General features: G+C 33.1%; 1 protein-coding gene across 9 annotated transcripts in view; it reads left to right on the top strand.

Annotated features, from left to right (window-relative positions):
• Positions 1 to 9,701: 9,701 nt before the first annotated feature.
• Positions 9,702 to 13,503, top strand: part of LOC134716138 (uncharacterized) — a 62,443-nt gene continuing 58,641 nt past the window's right edge. For 7 of the 9 annotated variants that reach the window (XR_010106838.1, XR_010106837.1, XR_010106836.1 and 4 more), the window contains exon 1: positions 9,702 to 9,816. The gene's annotated coding sequence lies outside the window, so the exon portion shown is untranslated. Of the gene's footprint in view, positions 9,817 to 9,918; positions 9,989 to 13,503 lie in introns of those variants that run through there. The other 2 variants (XM_063578964.1, XM_063578940.1) reach the window with 2 other exon arrangements.

Genomic DNA, 13,503 nt, shown 5'->3' with positions numbered 1-13,503 from the left:
GTGGTAGCCCGCTAACCTCGATGGTGGAGTACTGGTAGATGAGTCTCGGACGTAGTATTATAGATGACAGGAAGCGTTATCAGAACCAAAGCCACGAGGCAGTGAATTGTAGGTCAATCACCCAACACAGGATGCAGCCCTCGGACGTTAATCGGCATAACACTTCCCATGATACAATGGTTTTGGAGTGCATGTTAACGCGGGTACACCAACTACTACGTCTAATGTACGGCTTGAATTGGTTTCTGTCAGCTAAAGTAGTAAGTCGTTGATCATCTAACTGTAATCCCTCATCGAAGATAGCGAGTACAGGGGTGTTGGCCCATCACGTCCGTTCAGCTGTAATGACTGAGACGTGACTGAATGATGGTTTGTAAGGGTTATTCATGGTATATACCGCCATCTTTGATTCTACAATCACAGTACGAATCGGTCTAGTGTTTTTTACCCAAATCTGCAAATTTGGAGACAGATTTGCAATTTAATGGTTAGACTGTTTTTTTTTATATTAAGAAAACTTGTTAATGTATTGTATTATTCAAAATATTTTAAAAAATATCAAATTTTTGGGTTTTTAAATTTATTTTTTTCAAATGAGCCATTTAAGGGGAGATAACTCTTTAAGAACAAAATTAATACTGGGCTAATAGGGAAATTTTTTATTTTGACTTGTAGCAAGAAAACAAGATCGGTGACACAATGTTTTCTTTTCATTTTCATAAAACATATTCTAAAATCTTTCAACAATTTATTTCAAAATTCTGTCTCATAATTTTTTTATGCACATTAATGTGTTTATCATGAACAAACTATCCAAATTTAGGCAATTTTCAACGACTCATAGTTTGAGAAATAGCACGGTGACACATAAGTTTTATTATATTTTTGAAAAAAGCATAGTAGAATCTTCATTTTGACAAATTATAAGAAAATTCTGACTTATGATCAACCTTAAGCTTAAGATAATAAAATAGATATAATATTCATAAATGATTACAACTGTCACTTGCTGTGTCTGTCTTAAACACGGGGTTATATCTGCGTATACACATAATAGAAAAACAAAACGTATGGGGTATCTATCCATGAAACAAAATCAGTACACGCATACATGCATATGTCCTTTTTTGTGTATATCGTATTAACCTTTCAAAAAATAAATTAACGCCAATTAAACAATCAATAAATTCATTCGAAATTTTGACTTACCATTCATAGTTGAACAAGTATTCCAAGAAAATGTTCTATTCATTATTTAGCGTACACAAGTTATGCAGTTTACAAAGAAATGCACAAAAGGAAGTTTCGTACTATCAGTTTAAAACAGAACTAACCCCAAAAAATGATTTCTTTCAAAATCAGTACTGGGTTGTCAGATTTTATCTAATTGAGTGTGTTATTGTCTATTTAATTATGGACGTGGACCGAAACATTGACCTCAATTGTTTAAAGATTGTTTACTTGTAAAGAAAAACATCTTTGCAATACAAGTATTTATTAAAACAATTATTTCTGAAGATCATAATGCACTGTTCCTTCTCTCTCGTCGTTCACCTGGAAGATTCGATCATCTCAAATATGTTTACCGATTAGTGTGCAGCATTTAAGAATTTGTATTATCATGCATGTCCTTGAAAACAAAGGCAGACTAAACAAACTAATGTATGACAACAGATCAGACGTTAACGACAATACAAATGAAATTGTTTATAACCATTTAAATCAATTTGGTCATTTAATCCTTTCTGTGCGTATTGCTTAACTCTCAGCTCGCAACACCTCTCTGTATAAAAGATGACTGCAATAGTGTATTCTCGAACTTAGACACTTGATGGTTGCAATGACTAAATTGACGATGTGAGCTGTATATCTTATCTTATATTAAATATCATTTCCTATCATATCTTATTCCTAAACCATAACTAGCGACACCAATTTTGAACTATAAAAACGTGTGAAAATATCTCAATACTTTCTTACTACTTCAAATATATACCTCCTGATTGGCAGAATACATCTATTCATGTTCACTGAACATTGTCAACAATTTTCTCTGGTTGTTGTGTAAATGTCATTAAATTAAAAAAAATAACGTGTGTCAATATAAAACAATTTAACGAAATTGTCATACAAGTGTGATGTTTGACTAGCTATAAAACCAGGTATAGTCCACCATTTTCTACACAAGTACATGTACTAAGTCAGGAATATGACAGTTGTTTTCCATTTGTTTGCTGTGTTTGAGATTTTGAATTGTCCTTGGAGTTTAGGTTTTTTTTCACTTTTTGAGGGGAGTCAGTCTATAAGTACGCCAAACAATGTGATCTTTTTTTTTGTCGTTTAAGGCTGTAAGATTGCAGATTCAAATCAGAGTTAAAACGTAATTTGTCTAAACACAATCATGCTACATCTATGTTCATAGATCTACATATTTCATAACCTTTTACCTTCCTCTTTAACTTAGTCTTTGACAAACTTGCTAGTTTATCAGTAGACAAAATCCCCAATACTAAAGTTTGTGTCAATAAATCAAAGCTTTGCCAAGAATGTCTCGTTTTAAATAGTAAATGTGTTTAACATTAAAGTATGACCAATAAAATTGAGAATGGCAATGGGGATGTATCAAAGAGACAACAACCCGACCATAGAAAAATCAACAGCAGAAGGTCACCAACAGGTCTTCAGTGAAACGACAAATTCCCGCACCCGGAGGCGTCCTTCAGATGGACCCTAAACAAATATATACTAGGTCAGTGATAATGAACGCCATACTAATTTCCAAATTGTACACAAGTAACTAAAATTAGAATAATACAAGACTAACGGGGTTAAACATGTTTATGAGATCTCAATCCTCCCCCTTTACCTCTAGCCAATGTAGAAAAGTAAACGCATAACAACACGTACATTTAGAATTCAATTCAAGAGAAGTCCGAGTCTGATGTCAGAAGATGTAACCAAAGAAAATAAACAAAATGACAATTATACATAAATAACAACAGACTACTAGCAGTTAACTGACATACCAGCTCCAGACTTCAATTAAACTGATTGAAAGATTATGATTTCATCATATGAATATCAGGCACAATCCTTCCCGTTAGGGGTTTAGTATCATACCATCATAACATATATGAGAAGAACATGACCCGTGTCATGCCAACAACTGGTTTTTGAATAAATGTGTTTAGTTCCGATGCAAAGACCCTATAAGTGAATCAATATAAACGCCAAAATTTGCAATCTTTAATCACCTGACAACAGTATCGTAACTATGCATATGCATACACAAAATAATGTTTGAGGAAGATGTGAAGCAAACACTCTGATTTAAAAAAAATCACTGAATCTTCCATTATCAAGATGATTATTTTTTCTTGACAAATCTGTTACGTTTAGAGAATGTTTGGAGAATGTCACTCGACATTCCCATGGGTACCAACTATGGTCCTCTCCAGGCCGACTGGTTCCCCGAATCATATAGTCGACTTCATACATGAAGTTTGAACAGAAGTAATAACAACTCTTTTTGACTTATATAACTGGAAATAAAGGATACGGGCAACAGTAATATATCGCTGTTCAAAAGTCATAAATCAATTGAGAGAAAAGAGAATACTAAAATCGATGGAAACACATCAACTATTACAGGAAAACAAAGAAACAACAAATGCGCAACGAAAACAAACGCCAACATACATAACAACGAAATATTTGATAACAATTGCCGGACTTGGTACATGACATTTTAAGAACAGATGGTGGGATTAACCTGGTTTTATGGCTATGTTAAAAAAAACATCGATAAAATGACTACACTACTTAACTAAAATGCATCCCAAACACATACAAGAACACTCATCACAAAGAAACGCACAAAACAAATTATATAAAATAAAGTCGACACATCATGCAAACCGCAGGACAACAACGAACATTTCAATCACCGACAGACAGCACAGGACATCACAAACCGTATCGCATTTATGTTAAGAACATGAAATCGTGAACTTCATACAATTATTTTCACAATACCAGTCCTATCAATTATCATGACAATGGCGGGATTGGAGGCTAACTGATAATTATTTTGACTTCAAACGATAAGACATAACGTATTATCCAACCGAATCCACAACATAAACATCAAAATTTATACATGAATGTTTGATGTATAAAATACAGACACGTCGTATAGGAATGCAAATTCACACCCAATATAACTGTCATATTCGGGAATATATCACGTTCGGAACTTATCAGACAGACGACATGGATGTTAAACCACAACTAAAGACGTGGTAAAAATGTCATTAGTTAGTAAGAACACAGACACATCGTATATCAACCAATTCGTGATGGTGTTTATAAAATTTACGGAGCAGAGTTGTTACTGCGGAGAATTTTAGTGTAAAATCGTCCATCTGTGTCAATATTGAGTTAAACATCGAAGTATGAAGCAGTCCTTCTTGTATCAGTAGAATCCTTACTTTCAGGTTCACTGGGATATACGAGATGAAAACGTGAGATGAAAGTACTGACAGGAATATGATTATTCGGTATTAGAACATCCTCAATATTTCTTTAAGTTGATTCAAAGAATTTCGCAAGTTGCTTTTTCTTTTTCTTTTTAGAACGGTCTGTCTGTGTGAATTATGTTTCATACGAGTGCAAAATCAATTCGGCCATAAGCGGTGCACAAGTCGTTGGAATACCGACGAAATATAAATCATCCAAACTCATCAAATAATCGATAAGAATTATTATAATTCAAAACAAGAAATTTATGTTTACGAATCAAATTTTTATAGAAAAAGCTCTGTTTAATGAGATTGTGAAGTTGATCTTTCAATTTAATATTGGAAATAGTAGTGTTAAGCGTAGAAAAATTATAGGTCTTAATACTTCTGTAAAATTACAGAGATTGTGATCCAAGATTTTGCAGTAGATCTTAAGAATTTTTGAGAAACACATCTGGTTGAATACATCTCATCACAATATTTTTTTAAGGCCACATTTTACTGTAGAAAGAAAAGTCGTCAACACTTTAGAAAAATGTTTAGTCCAACATCTTAATGATCCAGCTATATGTATCGGTCTTTTTTCGGAGTTTTGTGAGGTTTCTATATCCCGTATAATGACGATATAATTTCTTCGTTTTCTTTGATGATAAAAAAACAAATGAAACAAGGACAGATTTGTAATTTGTAAAATTGTATTCTTTTTAATTAATTATTACAAATATGTAAGATTACCAGTTGTGCTGTTTATTCCACAGGTGCTTGAGGACAGGATCCTGTATGAGCCCCATATAGTCCCTCCCCCCTTTTTTATCATTAATCTCAGATTTTTCTATATATATCACTTATTTGTACCATATATATACTAATATACCATATTTTTACTCTAAATATGCATGTTTACTATCAAGCGCTCTTAGTCGAGATTCACGTAGATAGTAAACATGCATATTTAGAGTATAAATATGGTATATTAGTATATATATGGTACAAATAAGTATGGTACAAATAAGTGATATATATATCAAAAAATCTGAGATTTATGATAAAAAAAAATAAAAAAAGGGGAGGGAGGGACTATATGGGGCTCATACAGGATCCTGTCCTCAAGCACCTGTGGTTTATTCGAAGCACTTTCAATTAGTTAGAAAATGCAAATAGTAAGATTTTCATATGAAGACAATAGTATTGGTTGCTAAATCTGCTGAAACAACGACATATTTGTAATGCAAAGAGGATAAAACATCCACAATATCTGGGTTCATGAATGGGTTACATCATACTTTCTGAATACGCTTCTGAATTCATGATCGAAAAGCTTTGACCTATTTAGACGAAGTGTCCAGTTCTGGTTCGGTTAGTTTGCAGTTTCCCAATTTTCTAGCATATTTCTCAACTGCATCCATCATTTCTAAAGCTCTTTTTTCCAGTGGATGAGCTTGGAAATTCTATATGTTGGTTCCTTGGCTAAATACTCTCTCAGTTGTTCGTTGGTTACGATGACAAGGTCCCCAGTAATACTATGATGGACTATAATTGTATTTGGACGATGCATATGAGCAATCCGGAGGTTTGGATTTCACTTCTTTGGGGTAAACGGCCTCTAGCACCCTCTAATGGTTGAAAATCTTGTATGCAATAATCTTGCTTTAAGTATGTAAAATTACAGATGTAGCTTTAACTTTGAAGTAACAAGGTAAGTTTATTTTACACGTTCCGGTGGAAAATATTCTAATATTGATAGCATTTTATCCTTTATTGGTGAATTCTATTTAAGAAAAAAAATACATTTTGAGTTGATTATGTCTCATATCACCGAACGTTTACCTTTCATTAGCAATATGTCGGATGACACTCGTGGGGCAGGATGTGCTTAAACATTCTGGAAGACCTGAGATCCTCCCCGTTTTTTTTTAGTAAGGTTCATGTTATGCAGTCTTTAGTTTTCTGTGAAGTTTTTTGTAGACTGTTGTTATCTTCTTGTCGTTTTTTTTTTGGCCTTGAAATTTTTCTGTATTTCTCCGAACTAAGATTTGCTCCTTCGCTGGTGCTCTGTGGCTGGTGGTGGCAAACAGTATCTTGGAGGAAATGGACTCAGTCTTTTTTTTCTTTATCTTGTTTTGTGTTTAACATTTCTGTGTTGATATGAATTATCATTGATGTGTTCGTAATAACTGTCAACAAAACTTTCGGAGTTTTTTAAATTCGAAAGCTTTTCCACCTCAGGAATAGATAAACTTAACTGTATTTGGCAAAACTTTAAGGAATTTTGGATCGTCCGTGTTCTTCAACTTCGTACTTTATTTTCCCTTTTAACGTTTTTAGCTCACCGGGCCCGAAGGGCCAAGTGAGCTTTTCTCATCACTTGTCGTCCGTCGTCCGTCGTCCGGCGTTAACTTTTACAAAAATCTTCTCCTCTGAAACTACTGGGCCAAATTAAACCAAACTTGGCCACAATCATCATTGATGTATCTAGTTTAACATTTGTGTTTTTGACCTAGCCAACCAACCAAGATGGCCGCCATGGCTTAAAATAGAACATAGGGGTAAAATGCAGTTTTTGGCTTATAACTCAAAAACCAAAGCATTTAGAGCAAATCTGACAGGGTGTAAAATTGTTTATCAGGTCGAAATCTATCTGCCCTGTAATTTTCAGATGAATCAGACAACCCATTGTTGGGTTGCTGCCCCTAAATTGGTAATTTTAAGGAAATTTTACTGTTTTTGGTTATTATCTTGAATATTATTATGGATGGAGATAACCTGTAAACAGCAATAATGTTCAGCAAAGTAAGATTTACAAATAAGTCAAAATGACCAAAATGGTCAATTGACCCCCTAAGAAGTTATTGTCCTATATAATCAGTTTTTAACAATTTTCATAAAATTTGTAAATTTTTACTAACATTTTCCACTGAAACTACACGGACAAGTTCATTATAGATAGAGATAATTGTAAGCAGCAAGAATGTTCAGTAAAGTAAGATGTACAAACACATCACTATCACCTAAACACAATTTTGTCATGAACTGTCTGCTTTCTTTGTTTAATTCACATATACCAAGGTGAGCGATACAGGCCTCTAGTTTTATTCTCGCACCACTGATGAGTCTTTTGTAGACGAAACGCGCGTCTGACACCTATACACAATTGCATTCCTGATACTAGTATCTATGATAAGTTTATTTGAATAACATACTATATTCTGAAAAGTAAAATAACAAAAAATACTGTACTCTGAGAAAAATCCAAAACGGAAAGTCCTTTAGCAAATGGCCAAATCAAAAGCTGAAACACATTAATCGAATGGACAACAATAGTCATATTACTGACCGGTACAGTCATTTTTCTTAATTAGAAAATGTTGGATTAAACCTGGTTTTGTAGCTAGCTAAACCTCTCACTTGTATGACAGTCACATAAAATTCCATTATATTGGCAACGATGTGTGATCAAAACAGACAGACATAATAGACCGTTGGTTTACCCGTTGTAATTGTTCTATACTGGTCATTGTGTGGCTATTTATAGCTTGCTGTTCGGTGTGAGCCAAAGCTCCGTGTTGAAGACCGTACTTAGACCTATAATAGTTTACTTTAACAAGTTTTGTCTTGGATGGAGAGTTGTCTTATTGGTACTCATACTACATCTTCTAATATCTATAATGATAGGTATATATATGTCTCAGTATCATGTTTTACTACCGTGAATGTTACAGGGATCCAACAAATCTCCGTTTTAATTTCTGTTCTATTATTCTATAGCATCAGTCTTTTGGTGGGTTTTGGAGAGTTTGTGGTACTTATATATCTTATAAATTGAGCTTTATTTGATTTGTTATCAATTGGAAGTTCGGATTATTTAATTTGAAGTTTTAGCCAAATTCGATTTCAGTGTGCTTGAACCGAACTTCAAACGATCGATGATTTTGAAATGAGGAGTACCAAAATTGCTTCCATCCGATAAAAGGGGTTCTAGCTGTCAAATTCGTGTTCCCCGATTTGACTCAAGTTATTGTATTTGATTTATAACCATGTAAAACATATCCAAGTTATAAAAAGTATAACATAAACTATTGAATAAACACAGTTTGGATAGCAAATTAATTTCAACAAAATCGTGTGATGAGTCAATCGAACTTTTACGGATTATCCATATATATATACTGTATAAACGAGTCTAAATTGAAAACTACGTTCAAACCTATGACTGCGTTGGATAAAAACCGCAATTTTTATACGTGTGCATGTCAAACAAATTTCGTTGTAGAAGGGTCTAAAAACAGCACAAACAACATTTTCCAAAAGACCAAAAGAGTGAAAAAGTATATTTAAACAAAACGCATTTGACTAACAGGTCGAACAACTGATGTTCTTTACAGCACATTTCAGTCAGTATGTAGCTAATGGTAATATCTTTTGGTTAGCTAGCTTGCTTGTTAGCTGAACCGTGAAGGTAAACTTCCCTCCTTTAATAGTAGACTAGCCCAACAGATAAAAAATCTACCTCTCTGTAGGACTAAGCTACTTTAAAAGCAGGGAAGTTTACCTGGCCTAACAATGACTTCACGGTTCAGCTAACAAGCAAGCTAACCAAAGATATTACCATTAGCTACATACTGACTGAAATGTGCTGTAACCCTGCTGACTGCCATTGGCGATTGCCAAATAAAATTGATCACAGGTTGTAACAAAATGGATCTTATTATAAATTAAATACGTCACAGAAAAAAAAAATTTGTTAACTTGTGGACAGGATGTTGTGCCACAAACATTCGGTGTCAATATTTCTTTAGTACACCATATCCGGATTTCGACAATAAATGTCTCTTCAGTGATGTTAGGGATCGAAACGGTATTTGGAAGGCCATATAAAAAGCACCCTCATTTTATTATATATACTGTATAGATAGACAATAGACAATATTTTATTGGCACAAACGCATTTACAATAAATGTAGTCCGAGATTGTAATCTCGGACTACAATAAATGGTAATGACCGAATGGATAAACAATTTGCTAGCCTATACATGGTAGTAAAATACAAACAATTATATATATATGTGAATAAACGATTAAAGGTATAATGATATAGATAATTCTTTAAAAAAATTAATGTTCCCTTCTTTCGGAAAATCTCTTCTTGGTCTATTTTTAACAAATTGTGGACTTCCTGTTATTTATTTTTAGGTATTGAGGTCAAGTGGGAATTACCTGCTGAAAGACCAATGGACATGACGAACGACTCATTCGAAACTAACATATTCTAACGCAAAAACAGATGATCGACTTCAGGTACGTTAATATGTAGATAATATATTATAGGGGAGACCGCTAAACGGATAAATGTCATAAATATGGAGACAATGTAAATATTTTTTTCTTAGTTTCTAAATCCTGACACTTGTCACATCATGACATTTCCACATGTTCCATGTCAAGACAGCTCTTTCACGATATTTTACATGTGACTAACTCTAACTCCATGGACGATATTTTGTTTCTTTAACCTCTAACATGTTTACGATTTGTTAGCATCTCGCTCGATAGCAAATTCGGCCCACATACACTCGACATAGGGTGTAGGACAACTCGCCCCATGTTGACGAACTCGACCCTTCATAACCTTTTCTAACTCTTAAACTCCCACCTTTAAGGGCATACGATACAGTTTTGATCCTGTATTTACAAGTTCATGAAAATTTGCATATAGGCTATTTTTTACCTGATTAAATCAAATATGTTATAAAAAATATACCTTCATGTGCTACTTTTTGAGTAAAATTAGGTTGAAATTTTGCATATTTGCTCGAAATTCAGATTTGTGGCGGTTATTTCTTTTTCGAAAGAAAGACATAACTTTTTTGTTATAAAAGATAAACACAAATTGTTTTTGTTAAATAATCGGTAATATCTGTATTTCATAAATATCCAAAAAAATATGCAATTTTTTATTCTGAAATAACTCATATTTATCAAATGTTCATGATTTGAGGAAAAAACGTCATTTTTTACTGCATGTTTATCAAAATTAAAAAAAATCCTCTATTTACAGTTTTATAAAATTTGGGTCACATAATCTCCCTGCAAAATGAAACAAAATGCCGTTTTGAAAAATAGGGGTCCATGAACTCGTTTTCAAATTAAATCAGTTTGAATGATAAAAATCAGTCGAAAAATGCATCTTTTCCCGATATGTCACAGTTTGACGTCGCGAAAATAACAATTACGTTAGCAACGTCATTACCTTCTCTGTAACTGTATCGTATGCCCTTAAATTATACAAAGTACAACTCTGTTGCTTTGAATTATTTTATATCACTGAAATCAAGGTCTCACTATACAAATCCTAATCTACATGAACTTAAATAAGGAGTTATAAATCAAGGTCCAGAGTTCAATTCTCACTCAGGGGTGCTAAAAATATCAGTACATCAGAAGGGCGTTTTTCACCCTCTCACACACATCTCTGGTATCCAGACCGGAGTTTAAACTAGAATGGGTACTATGGGGGCCTCGGTTGGTCAAAGTTGCTCTCAACTTTGACCTGGAGATCAATCTGTTGATATCTCTTCGGTTTGTCTGTTCCTGTTGAGCAGCCCGTTGGTTCTCTCCGAGTACTTCGGCTGCCTCCACCATAATAACAGACTCTGCCCGGTGTCCTAACACTCCCTGGTGTTGGGTGGAGATTGTCCTTGTAAATATTGAACATTGTAAATACGTTAGTGGCTCATCTTCATTAATCCAGATAGGGAGTATACACGGATTCCACTGTACCCTCGCAGCTCTCGAACGGAGGGATCTACGTACATACATGTGTATACATAAACGATTCTTTGAATTACGTATATATCCGTCAGGGGACTTACTTAAACAAGTGATTTTCTAAATCACTGATTCAAGTAACATTATTTCCATAAAGGTTGGAAGTTAGAGTTGTCTTTCTTTAATAATCACCTATTTAAGTAGTACAAATTAATCATATCACTAGAAGAAGTGATTTAGTATTAGTGTAGCTTTAAATATAGAATACTAATGGTCCAGGGACTAATTATGTTTCTAAACTTATCAGAACCAACATCTGTGTTGTCTAGGATGACCAGGTCATTTCAGGTGATGACCTTGTACTGAATCTAGGATAATGACACACAAATCACTTGTTTAAGTATCAGACCTCAATTTCCTTCCCAAAAATCACTTCTTTAAGTATCATTCTTTAATAACCCCCACTAATTTCAACACCCCTGAATAGTGAAATTTTTATCGCAAACAGTAGAATTTTATTACATGATCTGAAAGATGAAACCTTGAACTTCACAGGAAAATTACTTCTACTACTGTGAAAAATCTTTTAAGAAAGTATCAGTTCATTATGTAAAGCCATTATTATAGCATTTTTTCAACTAAATCAAAGGCATAAACCTTGCTACTTTAAAAAAGAAGCAAAATGTTCATATTTTATAATTTTACTAATTAAAAGATGTTATTTAAACCTATGTGTTGAAAATTTTGAAAAAAATACAAAATCCCAATTGGTGACAAAATTTTGAATTTGCTACTCAAATAAGTGATTTATAAATTTTTATAAATCACTTATTTCAGTAAGTCCCCTGACTGTATATTGTAAAACACAGAGAAAATTAATCATTACATCGTAACATGTACTTAGATACTATGAAATGAAAATAAATCACTATTGGTGTCACTCTTAAAACAGAAATGAAATTTGATCATAAAATTTTCAGAAAATTGCTTTTATACTGACAGACTTAAAAATCACAACACATATTGTTGAAGATTTTCTTTTACTGAATCATGATTGACCCTCTTGTAACTGCTATTCATGCCATACTTCTTTATGTAAAGAAAAATTAAATACCGGACTGACAAGAGTAGAGGTTATTGGACACACTAGAATATTGATGTGGCATGGTTTTTAAAGCAAATTGAAAACCATAAATGATTTTTTTTTATACCATACCAATACTTTAAGGAGAGGCTAAAACATTGAAGGGACATTCAAACTCATAACTCGAAATTAAAGCAACAACCCCATGACTAAAACAGACTATTACAAGGAAACAACAGTACACAGTAAACACAATAGAAAACTAAGCAACACAAATCCCCCGAAAACAGAGTGAGTTCAGGTGCCTTGGAAGGGTAAGAAGATCCTGCTACACATGTAGCACCCATAATGTTTAAATTAGTATTAGCTGGACCACAGGATTAATTCATTAAAAAATGGCATAATTCAACTTTCAAATTGCAAACTGTGTTAGGACAATGAATATGTAAACAATGGTTAATACATTTATTTTACAATAATTGCAAATATACAAAAAAAAACTTTAGTGATGCATTTTTATAGTCCCTTAGTATATTTCTTACAGTGACTTGACTGTTAGTGTTGCTATCCACCAATTGCAACTCATTCAAAATTTTTACCAAATTGCAATTTGTTTTATTAAACCAAATTGTTCAACTGGTCAGATTGACAGAATAATGAACAAATTGTTCAGTCAAAAAGTGAAAGTGCAAGGTGATAAAATAAAACATACTTACAATCATATAAGACTTTAACTCCACGTTAATGATGCTGTGACAAAATTAGTTTATCAGTTTGTATAGGTATATTATAGTCATTACCATGCTTAGGGTGAAATTGTTATTTTGAATTGCTATAAAAATGTCCAAACTAAGCTTTCATATAATATGTATAATTTTTCTTTCTAAAAGTATTCTATATTCATAAGAAACAGATATCAGTTTTAAATAAAACATCATATATTCAGGAAAATATGTGTGAAATAACAATATGCTATTGATAAGTTTCCATGGGGAGATAACCTAAAATATTATTCTTTTAAATAAAGACTTTTTGAAAGAAAAAAATATTATCTCCCCATGGAAACTTCCTACAAACATATTGCAATTTTACACATATCTTACTGAATATGAAATGTTAAAATTCACATAATG

The sequence above is a fragment of the Mytilus trossulus genome, chromosome 1, assembly GCF_036588685.1.
Source record: "Mytilus trossulus isolate FHL-02 chromosome 1, PNRI_Mtr1.1.1.hap1, whole genome shotgun sequence".
NCBI classification, from domain to species: Eukaryota; Metazoa; Mollusca; class Bivalvia; order Mytilida; family Mytilidae; genus Mytilus; species Mytilus trossulus.
This window is presented reverse-complemented; position numbering and strand designations above follow the sequence as displayed.